The following is a 13033-nucleotide window of genomic DNA, read 5'->3' as shown; positions in this document are numbered from 1 at the left end:
AATAACCATAAAAGAGACACAAATCATCAGAACATTCCAAAATATTAAAACCATCTGCCATGCTTTGGTTTTATCTGTCAGGTTGTTTGTCTCTTAATATGGGGTTTCATTTTCTCCTTTTATAGTGGTGTACTGGATGCATAAAACAGAAAATTAAGAAATTCATGAAAGCACAAATCTGTGTTATTCTGAATCTGAATCAGATCCCTGGTCTATCAAGCTCAGTACTGGGTACTTGGACTGCAGCAGCGACTCTCCAGGGTCTGAGAGAGAAGCCTTGCATATCAACTATTATCTGTTATTTTGAACCAGAGAATGAACTTGAGACCTCTTCTGCGTGTCAAGCAGATGCTCTACCCCAGTGCCATCACCTTTCTTCTTCTAAAAAGGTTTTCTAGGTACCTCAAATGGTGGCAGTTTATGGTTTTTGACCCTGCCTGTCTTGGAGTATAGCAGAAATCAGTTGCCATAAATCCCTCTGCACGGCCCCCAAGGCTGCATCCCATGTTACACCTAATACCTTGCTTCACTCATCCTACTTGTTTTTAAATCACCTTTCCTGGCACCAAATTAGGGTTGCCAAGTCCCAGGTGGTGCCTGGAGGTTTCCTGGAATTACCACTGATATCCAGACTATAGAGGTCAGTTCCCCTGAAGAAAATGGTGGCTTTAGAGCAGGGGTGGGGAACCTCTGTCCCAAGGGCCGTATGCAGCCCTCGAGGTCACTTGGTGCGGCCCTCAGGGATTGCTGGGCCAAACCAAGCCATGTGGCAGCCTCTCTGGGGCCTGGCTGGCCAGCGAGGATTGTGGGGCCCAGCTGCACTGTGCAGCAGGCTCCCCAGGGCCAGGCAGGGATCACAGGGCCCAGATGTACCATGCAGCAGCCTCCCTGGGGCCTGGCTAGCCGGCCAGAATTGCTGCAGGGCCTGGAAAAGCTACCGTCACAGTTCGGTTTGCACTTGATTATCCTAGATGGTGCAGCCTAATATGCCAATTGTGTGACCTAATATGCTAATATTAGGGAATGTGGTCTAATATGCTACTGAGTTCCCGCTGTGCTTTTTCTACAAAAATCCCCTGGACCCATGCATCTGCCTAGGCCAGTAGGCCGGGTGTGTGTGTGTGTGCACGCCAGACTAGGCTCTCCCCACATGACTTCAAATAGAAAAACAATTATTTGTATTAATTTTGCCGGCCTGAATCATTCTCCCTTGGCGGAACACTGTTTAAGTTGATAATTTTGTATGGCCCACAAATGATGTTATAAATATCCATATGGCCCTTGGCAGAAAAAAGGTTCCCCACCCCTGCTTTAGAGGGTGAATTCTATGGCATTGTATCCTGCTGAGGTCCCTCCCCTCCCCCAACCCCACTCCTTCCCAGACTTCACCCCTCCCAATCTCCAGGAATTTCCCAACCCAGAGTTGGCAACCCTATATACGGTTCTCCCCTTCCTGTTTTGTTCTCTGAGCAACCCTGTGAGGCAGGGGAGCAGCATGGCAGAATGGTGTTTTGAATCTGGATTTCCCAAGGGCCTCTCTAACCCACACGCCATGCTGGCTCTCAGTGAGAAGATTTCTCTTTGGTTTCTGCTACGATGATGAGCAAGCCTAGGATCGTAAAGTGGGTCAGCAGCAGTAACTAAGGTTTGCTAAACTAGGGGTGGAATTCTAGCAGGAGCTCCTTTGCATATTAGGTCACACACCCCTGATGTAGCCAATCCTCCAAGAGCTTACAAAAAAGAGCCTTGTAAGCTCTTGGATGGGGAAGGCAACGGCAAACCACCCCGTAAAAAGTCTGCCGTGAAAACGTTGTGAAAGCAACATCACCCCAGAGTCAAAAACAACTGGTGCTTGCACAGGGACTACCTTTACCTTTAAGCTCTTGGAGGATTGGCTACATCAGGGGTGTGTGGCCTAATATGCAAAGGAGTTCCGGCTAGAATTCCACCATTCACGTTACAACATTTATGTGTCCCCCATGTAGTCCTATAGATGTACTATGGGAGTTCTGAACATAGGGTTGTCAACTCCCACTTGGGAAATACTGAACATTTTAGGGTGAACCCTGGAGAGCCTAGGGAAGGTGGGATCTGGAGAGGGAAGGACTTCAGCAGGGTATAATGTCATAGAGTCAATCCTCCAAATCAGCTGTCTAGAATTCAGTTGTAGTCCTGGGAGATTTTCAGCCCCCACCTTGAAGTTGGCAACCTGCAAAATCAATTCTCAGGTGCAGAGGAGCCCAATTTGTACCATAATCACAAAAATGAGAAGGGGCTTCCCCCATGCTAGGGTTACCAGCCTCCAGGTGGTGGCTGGAGATCTGCTTTTACAACTGATCTCCAGCTGACAGAGATCAGGTCCCACCCTCTTCAAGCTTCACTGTCAATATCTCCAGGTATTTCTCAACCTAGAGCTGGCAACTCTAGTTGTGACTAGTATGAGGAAAATCTGAGGGTGGGAAATGCATGTGATTTCAACAGAACCATGTCTTAAATAACCGTCCCCCCCACCCCACACACACATTATGCATTTCTCTTGGAAGAGACGTTGAAATGGGACCAGTCCTGACAAGATAGATGTTCCCCAGAGCTGTACAGGGAATTATCACTGGGCTTTGAAACTTTTCAAAAAGAAAAGTAAGGCGACCCCCTCTCCCTGGCCTGATGACATCTGAAGTGTTGAGGGTCATCAAACATCAGTTAAAAGAGGGGACTGAAACTGCAGGAGAGGGGAACTTGGTTAGCTCCATTCCCCTAAAAGCTTACAGTTCTGAGGGACAGGGAGCGGAGGGATGGTGCGGGTCACTATGGGCTTGGAAGCAGAGTGCCTGATAATTCATCCTCCAAGTAATTATACGCTTCCCAACTTGTTGCCTCTATTAGCCAAGTCAATGGTATACTGTACATTAGGGTTGCTAACCCCCGGTTTGGAGGCCCTCCGCCCTTCAGGGTCATCAGAAAGCAAGGGGGAGGGAAATGTCTGCCGGGCACTCCATTATCCCCTATGGAAACTGATTCCCATAAGGTAGAATGGAGAATTGATCCACAGGTATCTGGGGCTGGGGGGGGCGTTATTTGAGGTAGGGGCACCAAATTTGCAGCATGGCATCCAGTGCCTCTCCCCAAATTACCCTCCAAGTTTCAAAAGGATTGGACCAGTCCAATTCTATGAGCCCCAAAAGGTGCCTCTATCCTTCATTATTTCTAATAAAGGGATTTAAAAGGTGTGTGGTCCCTTTAAATGTGATGGCCAGAACTCCCTTTGGAGTTCAGCTATGCATGTCACAACCTCCAAAGTCCCCAGATATTTCTGGAACTGGACTTGGCAACCCTACTGTACAAAGGGAGAGAGACTTGGGTTAAGGAGACAAAGAGATAGCAATCCTCAGGGGATAATGGAATGTGCCCAGCTGGTGCCAGCAGAGCCCGTGAGCAAAAGCCCAGGGCCTTTGAAGGGGGGAGTGGGGCTAGAAACCAGGGCTCCCAATTTCTTTAGTTTCCTGCAGCAGCGAATTCCAGGTGTTTACTCTGGGTGTGTTGGGAGGAAAGGCAGGCGTATTCCACCACTGACCACAGGAGGGCTCCCTCTTTTCTTTCAATCTTAATATAACAACAGTGATGCTGAAGATTTTGCTGGCAAAGCCCGACTCCTGTCTCTTGCAGTTTAATAGTAAGCGGATCCCTTTTAAAGAAAAAGAAGCTGGTGACAGAGGTGCCCAAGCAACTAAATCTTTATGGTAGGGGTTGCCAAACTTGCTTAACATAAGGGCTACATAAACATCAGATGTTTGAGAGCTGAAAGACATGAACATCAGGCGTTTGAGACCCACAAAGAAGGAAGGAAAACAGATGGGAGGAGAAAGAGGTTAAAAGAAAGCAACTTTAAATGTATTCTCCAATCCACCAGCTGTCTTGGTAAAGTGATTTAAAGAGACTAATACCTTCCCCAAGCCAGCCAACAGGGCAATGAGGGCTTTGAGAGCTATAAAATGTGTGTGAAAGAGCCATGTGGCTCCCCAAGCCACAGTTTGGCCACTCCTGCTCTATGGACTTCATTTCCCTTGGTCTCAGGCTCAGCCCATTCACCTCCCCCACCCTTTTATAAAATTGCGAAAATTGTATGGACCTGATACAGTATTTCTTTGCAGGTTCTGGACAGATAGCCTGAGATTTCAATTAAGCAATTCTGGTCCTTCCAAACAAATTTGGGGTGCACAGTGACTACCCCTTTGGCAGCCATGGTCTCTGACTTCTCCCTGTTCTTCTGTTTCCAATTTTTCTTTGTGCCCCAGAAAGTGGTTTGTCTCTCTGGGCCTTCCATTATTTATTTCCTTCAATTTGTCCCATACTGGTCTTTAGTTTTTTGGTCAGGGAATGTGTAGGAGCGTGCCAAGTGAATAAATCTTCCCATCTTCCAACTTTCTGCGCAACTTCTCACAGGCAATCTGACCCCCCTCAGTCTTTTGTATGGTTTTCAAATGTTTTACCCATTCCTCTGGTGGTGGGTGTTTTCAAGCTGGAAACCAACAAAGAACCACATGCCCCACTGGGCAAGGGCTAAAGCCACATTGGGGAATTCTGCTCAGAAGTGCCCGAACAGGAATACTGTAACTGAATACCAAGCTCCGAAATTCAAGGCTAGTTTCTCCAAGCGGTTCTTCTCTGGGGGGAGGGAAGTGGTAGAGCTGCTGGGAATTGTTTGTCACTCCAACCTCTCCTCCTCCCTTCTGATCACCTTGAGATCTTAGAGGGTCAAGTGACTTGCCTGGAATATCTGATTATCTCAGAGGGATGCTAAGTCCAGTATTCAGAGGGATGCTAAGTCCAGCTGTGGTGGTGAGGGGAAACTTTTGTCATCTACATGGATAGCTGAAGACTGATCAGTTTGTATGGGTGGTTGTCAAACCTGCCCATTTCTGTTCTTTTCCAGGAAAGACTGTAGCCTGTTTATCCCTTGAAGCCAGCCCTGGAAATTCTGCAGTGCACCCCCTCCAGCATACCAGCGTTCAGTTGTCTAAATGCAATTGCATCATTAGACACATTGTATTAAAGATGTGTGATTTGTCAAAGAAGGAAATTATTGATAATCAATTCATTAACTTGCTTGGAAGTATGGGGAGATGTGAGCCTTCTGCATACAAATGTGCTTGCAAAGATGACTCAGTGCAAGGAATGCTACATGTGTGAACACTCTTTTTATATATGAAATGGGGAGGTCTATGCCACCCCACCAGTACAGGGTGTGACCACTTAGCTAGAGTTCAGAGATGAGCTATGGGGGGGAAAAAGAAAAAGGTAGCCCCCTGTGCAAGCATCAATCATTTCCAACTCTGGGGTGACGTTGCTTTCACAACGTTTTCACAGCAGACTTCTTACAAGGTGGTTTGCCATTGCCTTCCCCAGTCATCTACACTTTCCCCCCAGCAAGCTGGGTACTCATTTTACCAACCTCAGAAGGATGGAAGGCTGAGTCAACCTTGAGCCTGCTACCTGAACCCAGCTTCCACCGGGGATCAAACTCAGGTTGTGAGCATTGCTTAGGACTGCAGTACTGCAGCTTTACCACTCTGTGCCATGGGGCTCTGGAACACAGGTCCAAATTTTCTTTAAACATATTACACTGTGATCCTATCTATATAATCTTATGTTTATAGAACTAAGAACTACATAGTCACACCAACCCAGGCACCTACAGCCAGCGCCCTAGTGATTTAAATGCAGAACCTCCCCCCCACAACAACGTCTAGCAGCAAATGCCACAGCTGTAGATGTTTTATTCTGGAAAGAACATAAGAACATAAGAGAAGCCATGTTGGATCAGGCCAATGGCCCATCCAGTCCAACACTCTGCGACACACAGTGGCAATTTTTTTTTTTTAATATACACACACACACACTGTGGCTAATAGCCACTGATGGACCTCTGCTCCATATTTTTATCTAACCCCCTCTTGAAGGTGGCCATGCTTGTGGCCGCCACCACCTCCTGTAGCAGTGAATTCCACATGTTAATCACCCTTTGGGTGAAGAAGTACTTCCTTTTATCCCTTTTAACCTGTCTGCTCAGCAATTTCATCGAATGCCCACAAGTTCTTGTATTGTGAGAAATGGAGAAAAGTACCTCTTCCTCTACATTCTCCATCCCATGCATTATCTTGTAAACCTCTATCATGTCACCCCACAGTCGACATTTCTCCAAGCTAAAGAGTCCCAAGCGTTTCAACCTTTCTTCATAGGGAAAGTGTTCCAGCCCTTTAATCATTCTAGTTGCCCTTTTCTGGACTTTCTCCAATGCTATAATATCCTTTTTGAGGTGCGGCGACCAGAACTGCACACAGTACTCCAAATGAGACCGCACCATCGATTTATACAGGGGCATTATGATACTGGCTGATTTGTTTTCAATTCCCTTCCTAATAATTCCCAGCATGGCGTTGGCCTTTTTTATTGCAAACGCACACTGTCTTGACATTTTCAGTGAGTTATCTACCATGACCCCAAGATCTTTCTCTTGGTCAGTCTCTGCCAGTTCACACCCCATCAACTTGTATTTGTAGCTGGGATTCTTGGCCCCAATGTGCATTACTTTGCACTTGGCCACACTGAACTGTATCTGCCACGTTGACGCCCACTCACCCAGCCTCAACAGGTCCCTTTGGAGTTCCTCACAATCCTCTCTGGTTCTCACCACCCTGAACAATTTAGTGTCATCCGCAAACTTGGCCACATCACTGCTCACTCCCAACTCTAAAGCATAAATGCTGTGCTATGAGGGAAGTAGGGCAAATAAAGGGACAGGACATGGGGCAAAGCTGAAGAATTCTGGAAGCTGGTGAGAACTCTCCATTGTTTTGTAAAGATGAGCTTCACATGCTACTAAACCCCTCTACAAAGCCCCACCTGCATCTAGAGGGACGGTGGCTCAGTGGTAGAGCATCTGCTTGGGAAGCAGAAGGTCCCAGGTTCAATCCCTGGCATCTTCAAAAAAGGGTCCAGGCAAATAGGTGTGAAAAACCTCAGCTTGAGACCCTGGAGAGCCGCTGCCAGTCTGAGAAGACAATACTGACTTTGATGGACCAAAGGTCTGATTCAGTATAAGGCAGCTTCATATGTTCATATGTTCTAGAGTGCTCATGGAATGAAGCCATGATAAAACATCAACATCCTTCAGTTGGTGGAACTCAAAACAGTACAGCAGGACAAAAGAAAAAAACTAGGAAACAAAAGGAAGGTAACCTGGTCTATGGTGAAATTAATAAATTTATTATTTCATGTGCAATGCTTAATATAAAGAAACAAAAATCAAGACAGATAAAACATCAAGAACTGTATATTATATTCAGAATAGATTGAAACAGGTTAAAAACTAGGAAAAATACTAAATAAACCATCTCAGTGATTTCAACACTGGTTTTGGCTTCAGAAAACAAATCCTCTGGTGACTTGAAAAACTGTATGAAATTTTAATTATCTTTAGGCAATGTACTTAGAAACTGATGTAACACTATAACTGTTAAATTTATTTCATATGTTGCATTGTTGTACCTACTGTAATTTATAGAAACTTTGACAAATCCATAAATTTCTACAAATTAGAAACGCTTGGAAGTTTGGTTGTTATATTTAACATTGTTAAAATTGTTCAATATTAATATTGTTATATTGATTTTGATATTTTGGAGTAAGGATTTTTTCCTAATTTTTTTTCCTAGAGTGCATTGGGACGACTACCACTTTAAATAACAGGTTTAAAGGAGTTAGCAACAGCAAAAAAGTAGCAAATTTGACTTACAAAAGCTCATACCCTACCACAATTTTTGTGTGTATTTTCATGTGTGCGCACACATGCCTGGAAGTCATAGCAAATTCTGGCATCCCCTACTGCGGCATGGAGGATATCCAGAGAAGTGATATAACCTACCTCTGCCTCCCGATTCTGGTATTCCAAGGAGATCTCCCATCCGAGTACTTGCCAGGGCCAGCCCCGCTTAGCTTCTGAGATCTGAAAAGATCGAGCTTGCCTGGGCTATCCAGGTCAGGGCCCCTACCACAAATTTTGTTATTCTTTAAGGTGCTATTGTACCTCTTGCCCTTTTCTACTGCTTCCATTAAAGAAAAGGAAAGGCAACAAGATGGTGGGTTGATCTCCATGCAGGTTTCATGTTAAGCTCGACACAGAATTGCCTTCAGAACAGGACCTGGGTGATGGAGCTGTGAAATGGAAGGAGGCGATCCTCTCTACTTAAATCTTTCCCCCAAATAACAACCTCCATTCGTTTGGGATTCAGGCGAGAAGTGCAGCATACTAAATTCACCACTAGAAGAGCTGTGGGCAATCTGATCTAATCTCCTGTCTCTAACTCAGTAAAAGGACTGAAATGGAATTGGGGCGCTGTGGAAAGCCTTTACAGAATGTAATGGAATGGGAGATCTGATGATGGATTTCCAGTGCCTGGAGTCAATCCTAACAACAGAAGTTTAAAATGCAGTTAACTGGGCTGGACTGGACTGGGACCACGTTACCCATTCTGGGCCTGTCAGCCAAATTCTTCCTCTTTCATCCTTCCTTTGCTAAAATAGCTCATCCCAGGGCTTTAAGTTACTCTTGTAGTACACCAGTTACAGGTAAGCAACCTGTGTTTCTGTCTTCTTTAAAGGCCTTTCCAACTTGTCTGAGGATGCAGCACTCGTCACTCAAGGTCTAAATTTTCACAGAATTCTGGGACAGAACTTGACCTGACCAAAAAACCTGTGGGGGGAAAAAGAAACCGATAAGATGCATCATTACGGTATTTTAGATACCCCCTATCCCATCACCTGTGTTCTTTCGTATGCATCACCCCTTTCCCAGCTTGCAAAGAAAGCCTTGTTGAAGAAGAAGATGATATTGGATTTATATCCCGCTCTCCACTCCAAAGAGTCTCAGAGCGGCTCACAATCTCCTTTACCTTCCTCCCCCACAACAAACACCCTGTGAGGTGGGTGGGGCTGGAGAGGGCTCTCACAGCAGCTGCCCTTTCAAGGACAACCTCTGCCAGAGCTATGGCTGACCCAAGGCCATGCTAGCAGGTGCAAGTGGAGGAGTGGGGAATCAAACCTGGTTCTCCCAGATAAGAGTCCGCACACTTAACCACTACATAAGAACATAAGAGAAGCCATGTTAGATCAGGCCAATGGCCCATCCAGTCCAACATTCTGTGTCACACAGCGGCCAAATATATATATATATACACACACACACACACACAGTGGCTAATAGCCACTGATGGACCTCTGCTCCATATTTTTATCTAACCCCCTCTTGAAGGTAGGCCAAACTACCCCCATTTCTGCAATCTCACCCTGTACAGAGTGACTGGGCCACACAGCCCTTTTGTCCCAGCGCTTGAGGATAGAACCAGCAGATGGATACGCCACTGGCACCGAAGACAGAACACTGGGGGGACATTTCTTTACCTCCAGACATAACAGAGCCGGGCACTGAGCCACCCGGGCCTGCCAAGAAAAGGAGGCCCCCTTCTCACTGGGGCTGCAAAATAATCTTTTGTACGCCTAGGTGTTTTTAAAAAAACAACCCTCAAGCTGCTCTCAGATGTCACACAGAGTAAATACAGGGCTGCAGACTAGGATACAAGATCTTGCGCCTGTGTGCAAGACTGAATACAGAATATACACAAAGGGCTACCTGGTTCAAGTACCACAGAAGACATGGCTCAGGGAGGGAGTACAAAAAGTCCCCAATTCAGTCCCCAGCCATCCTGTCAAAAGGCTAGGAAAGCTACTGGGAGTCAGAGTAGACGACCAAACTGAGGCAGTCAGCTGAATCAGCAGAAAACAACACTATGGAAACAGGTTTTCCATCTTCAACTCTAGCATCTAGAATAGGGCTGTCTGGGTGGGGCCTGGACTGATTGCCAGATGACAGAGATTTGTTCTCCTGCAGAAAATGGCAGCTTTGCTGGGTGAATTCTATGGTACCACTTCTCTACTAGACTTCCTTTCTTCTCAAACTCCACCCTCCCCAGCCTCCCTCCTTCCAAATCCCCAAGAATTTCCCAACTCAAGATTGGGCAACTTTTATGGGTTAACTGACTCTGAACACAGAGGCTCCTTTCTTCTGGTGCCCTGATGGCCAAGAAGGTCTGCCCTAGTTTCCTAAACACTTATGCTTCTAACCATCTTTATTTCTTTAAATAAATGAACTTAGCACCAGCAAGCCACCCCCTACCCTGAACCTAGATAGCATACCACAATCCGCTGTGGTGGTGTTAAGCACCCCTAAATCAACTCCACGAGACTTAGGTGCGACTAAGAAGCAGTGGTTTTGTTAACAGCACCCCGACGGCACAGATGAAGACCCCAGAGTTTCCATTAGGGTTGCCAAGTCCAATTCAAGAAATATCTGGGGACTTTGGGGGTGGAGCCAGGATACATTGGGGGGTGGAGCCAGGAGCAAGGTTGTGACAAGCATAATTGAACTCCAAAGGGAGTTCTGACGTTTAAAGGGACCGCACACCTTTTAAATGTCTTCCCTCCATTGGAAATAATGGAGGATGGGGCACCTTCTTTTGGGGCTAATAGAATTGGACCCCCTGGTCCAATCATTTTGAAACTTGGGACAGTGTTTCGAGGATTATCATCAGACGCTATGCTGCAAATTTGGTGCATCTATCTCAAAAAACAGCCCCTCCCCCCGAGCCCCATATCAACTCTCCATTATACCCTAGAGGAATCAGTCTCTATAGGGAATAATGGAGTGCTCAGCAGACATTTCCGTCCCCCCACCCCCGTGCTTTCTGATGACCCTGAAGTGCCTTCAAACCCGGGGATCCCCTACCCTCATCTGGCGATTGCAAGAATAACAGGGGAATCACAGTGAGGATATATGCAAACAACAAAAATCTCTGTGATATGAATAAACTTCCAAACTTTTAAATACTTTTAAAATACGTTTATATACTTTTTAAATATAAAACTGCTTCATACTTAATATGTTAAACACAAAAGTTCACATTTACAACCATAAAAAAAATTAAATCCTTAGAGCCCGTAGTGATTAACTGATACAGCATACAAATAACTACTTAATAATATAATAGGTGCGTTTCGTGTTATGATATAATAGGTGCACTTCAGTATTATGATATCTTCCACTTTTGCTGTATATTACAAGGGAGTAAGCCAGTTCCTTTCACCAGAAGCACAGCAAAGCCTTCCATTCCACTGCTGGCCACAAAACTTTCCATACAAATTGGATACAAACACTGAGGCTTCATAAAGACATCACCTTGAAAATACAAATAACAAAACTCTAATACAGGTTGTGTATTAGATTGGCAACCCTATTTTCCATCGAAGTGGAAATACCTCCTCCAGGCCACGATGCCTCCACGCGGCTGCAACCCTTTCCCCTCCTAAGGCTCGCATTCTGCAAGAGGCACAGCCCTTCAACAACAGCCACTCCTTAACCCCTTTGCTCCGCTCCCTCCAGGCCAGCGGCAAACACCCAAGAGCCGCCAGATTAACTCCTTCTCAGCGCTCACCTACCCCGAAGCAACAAAGCGGAAGAGAAGGAGCAACTCCCGGGCTTCCTAATTTATATCCAAGGCGGTCCCTCCCGGGCGCTCCCTGCTGGCAATTTTAGGAAGTGGAGGAGAAGGCACCAGGAGGACGGCTGGACTCCAGTTCCGGTTGGTCCTGAGCCTTTCGGCCAATCGGAAGAAGGCAGGGATGTCGTCAGGGCAAGAACGGACACTCATTGGTTAGAAGGCCGCATGGTGTAGGTGCTAGGGCAGGGGTGGCCAAACTTGCTTAATGTAAGAGCCACATAGAATAAATGTCAGATGTTTGAGAGAAGGAAGGAAAATAGATGAGGAAGAGAAGAGGAAGGGAGGGAGAGGTGGAAAGAAAACAATTTTAACTTTAAATTCATTCTCCAAACCACCAGCTGGCTTGGCTTGGAGAAGTTATTAAAAGAAAGAAATGCCTTCTCCAAACCTGGGCAGTGGGTGCTTCAAGAGCCACATGGGGCCCCAGAGCTGCAGTTTGGCCACCTCTGTGCTAGGGGGACATTCGGGGGGTGGAGTCAGAAAGTGGTTTGGGAGCCGTTGCGGGGTGGGCACAGCATGGGGGCTGGTGGAGGAAAAGTCAATTGGCCGAGGGCGGTAGTGGGGCCTCCCAAGGTTTTCTGCATCTTCTTCCTATTTTCTGGTAATAGAGTATTTATGCTGGGCTTTCAGAATGGCCAAAGTGCTTTTCCTACTTCTAGTACTTCTTACACTAACCCTGTAAGGTAGGCCAATGTTACAGCTATATAGTTACAAAATCTTATATGGATGCCAGCCTCCAGGTAGGACCTGGGGATCCCCTGCAATTACAGCCAATGTTCCCTCTAAGCTGTGGGGTTTTGTGAGTAAAAATTCTACTTTGTGAGCTGCTGGAATTAGAGTTGTGAGCAACTGCATAAGATAGTGCTCTGGGGCCATTTTCCCTGAGCTAAGACAAAAATGTGTGAGCCAGAGGCTAAAAAACTGAGCCAGCTCACACTAACTCAGCTGAGAGGGAACACTGATTACAGCTCATCTCCAGACTACAGAGATCAGTTCCCCTGGGAGAAAATGGATCCTTTAGAGGGTGGACTCTGTGGCATTGTACTATGCTGAGGGCCCCGTCCTCCCCGGGCTCCATCCCCTAATCTGGCTCCATTCCCAACCCAGGTCTGGCAACTCTACCTCCCTGCCCCACCCCCATCCCCTGCCAGTGGCTACGAGGGACCTGGCAACTCTAGGAGATAAAGATGTTTATGATAAAAGTTTCTGAGCAAGTTCGCTTGTGAAAGACATTGAGTGAGACACGGAAATGATGGGGGGGAGGGAGATGCTGTGGAGTTGTTTCTTGAAATCTGCTGGACGGAGTGGAAGCGGAGCCCTCCTTAGCTCATTGCCTGAAGAGCTGCCAGTTGCATGGTCCATTTAGGCTCTTGCTGATGAGACTTTATGGGCAGTAAACTCTGGATGGAACAACTGAAATAAAG

General features: G+C 46.2%; 1 non-coding gene across 1 annotated transcript; it reads right to left on the bottom strand.

Moving 5' to 3' along the window:
- Positions 1-9371: 9371 nt before the first annotated feature.
- On the bottom strand, positions 9372-9512 carry LOC132589392 (small nucleolar RNA SNORA57). The gene has a single exon (XR_009556597.1). It is a non-coding gene; the product is annotated as a small nucleolar RNA SNORA57 (small nucleolar RNA).
- Between the last annotated feature and the right edge of the window lie 3521 nt (positions 9513-13033).

The sequence above is a fragment of the Heteronotia binoei genome, chromosome 1 (assembly GCF_032191835.1).
Source record: "Heteronotia binoei isolate CCM8104 ecotype False Entrance Well chromosome 1, APGP_CSIRO_Hbin_v1, whole genome shotgun sequence".
Classification (NCBI taxonomy): Eukaryota; Metazoa; Chordata; class Lepidosauria; order Squamata; family Gekkonidae; genus Heteronotia; species Heteronotia binoei.
The sequence above is the reverse complement of the archived record's forward strand: the minus strand, read 5'-3'. Positions and strand labels throughout refer to the sequence as shown.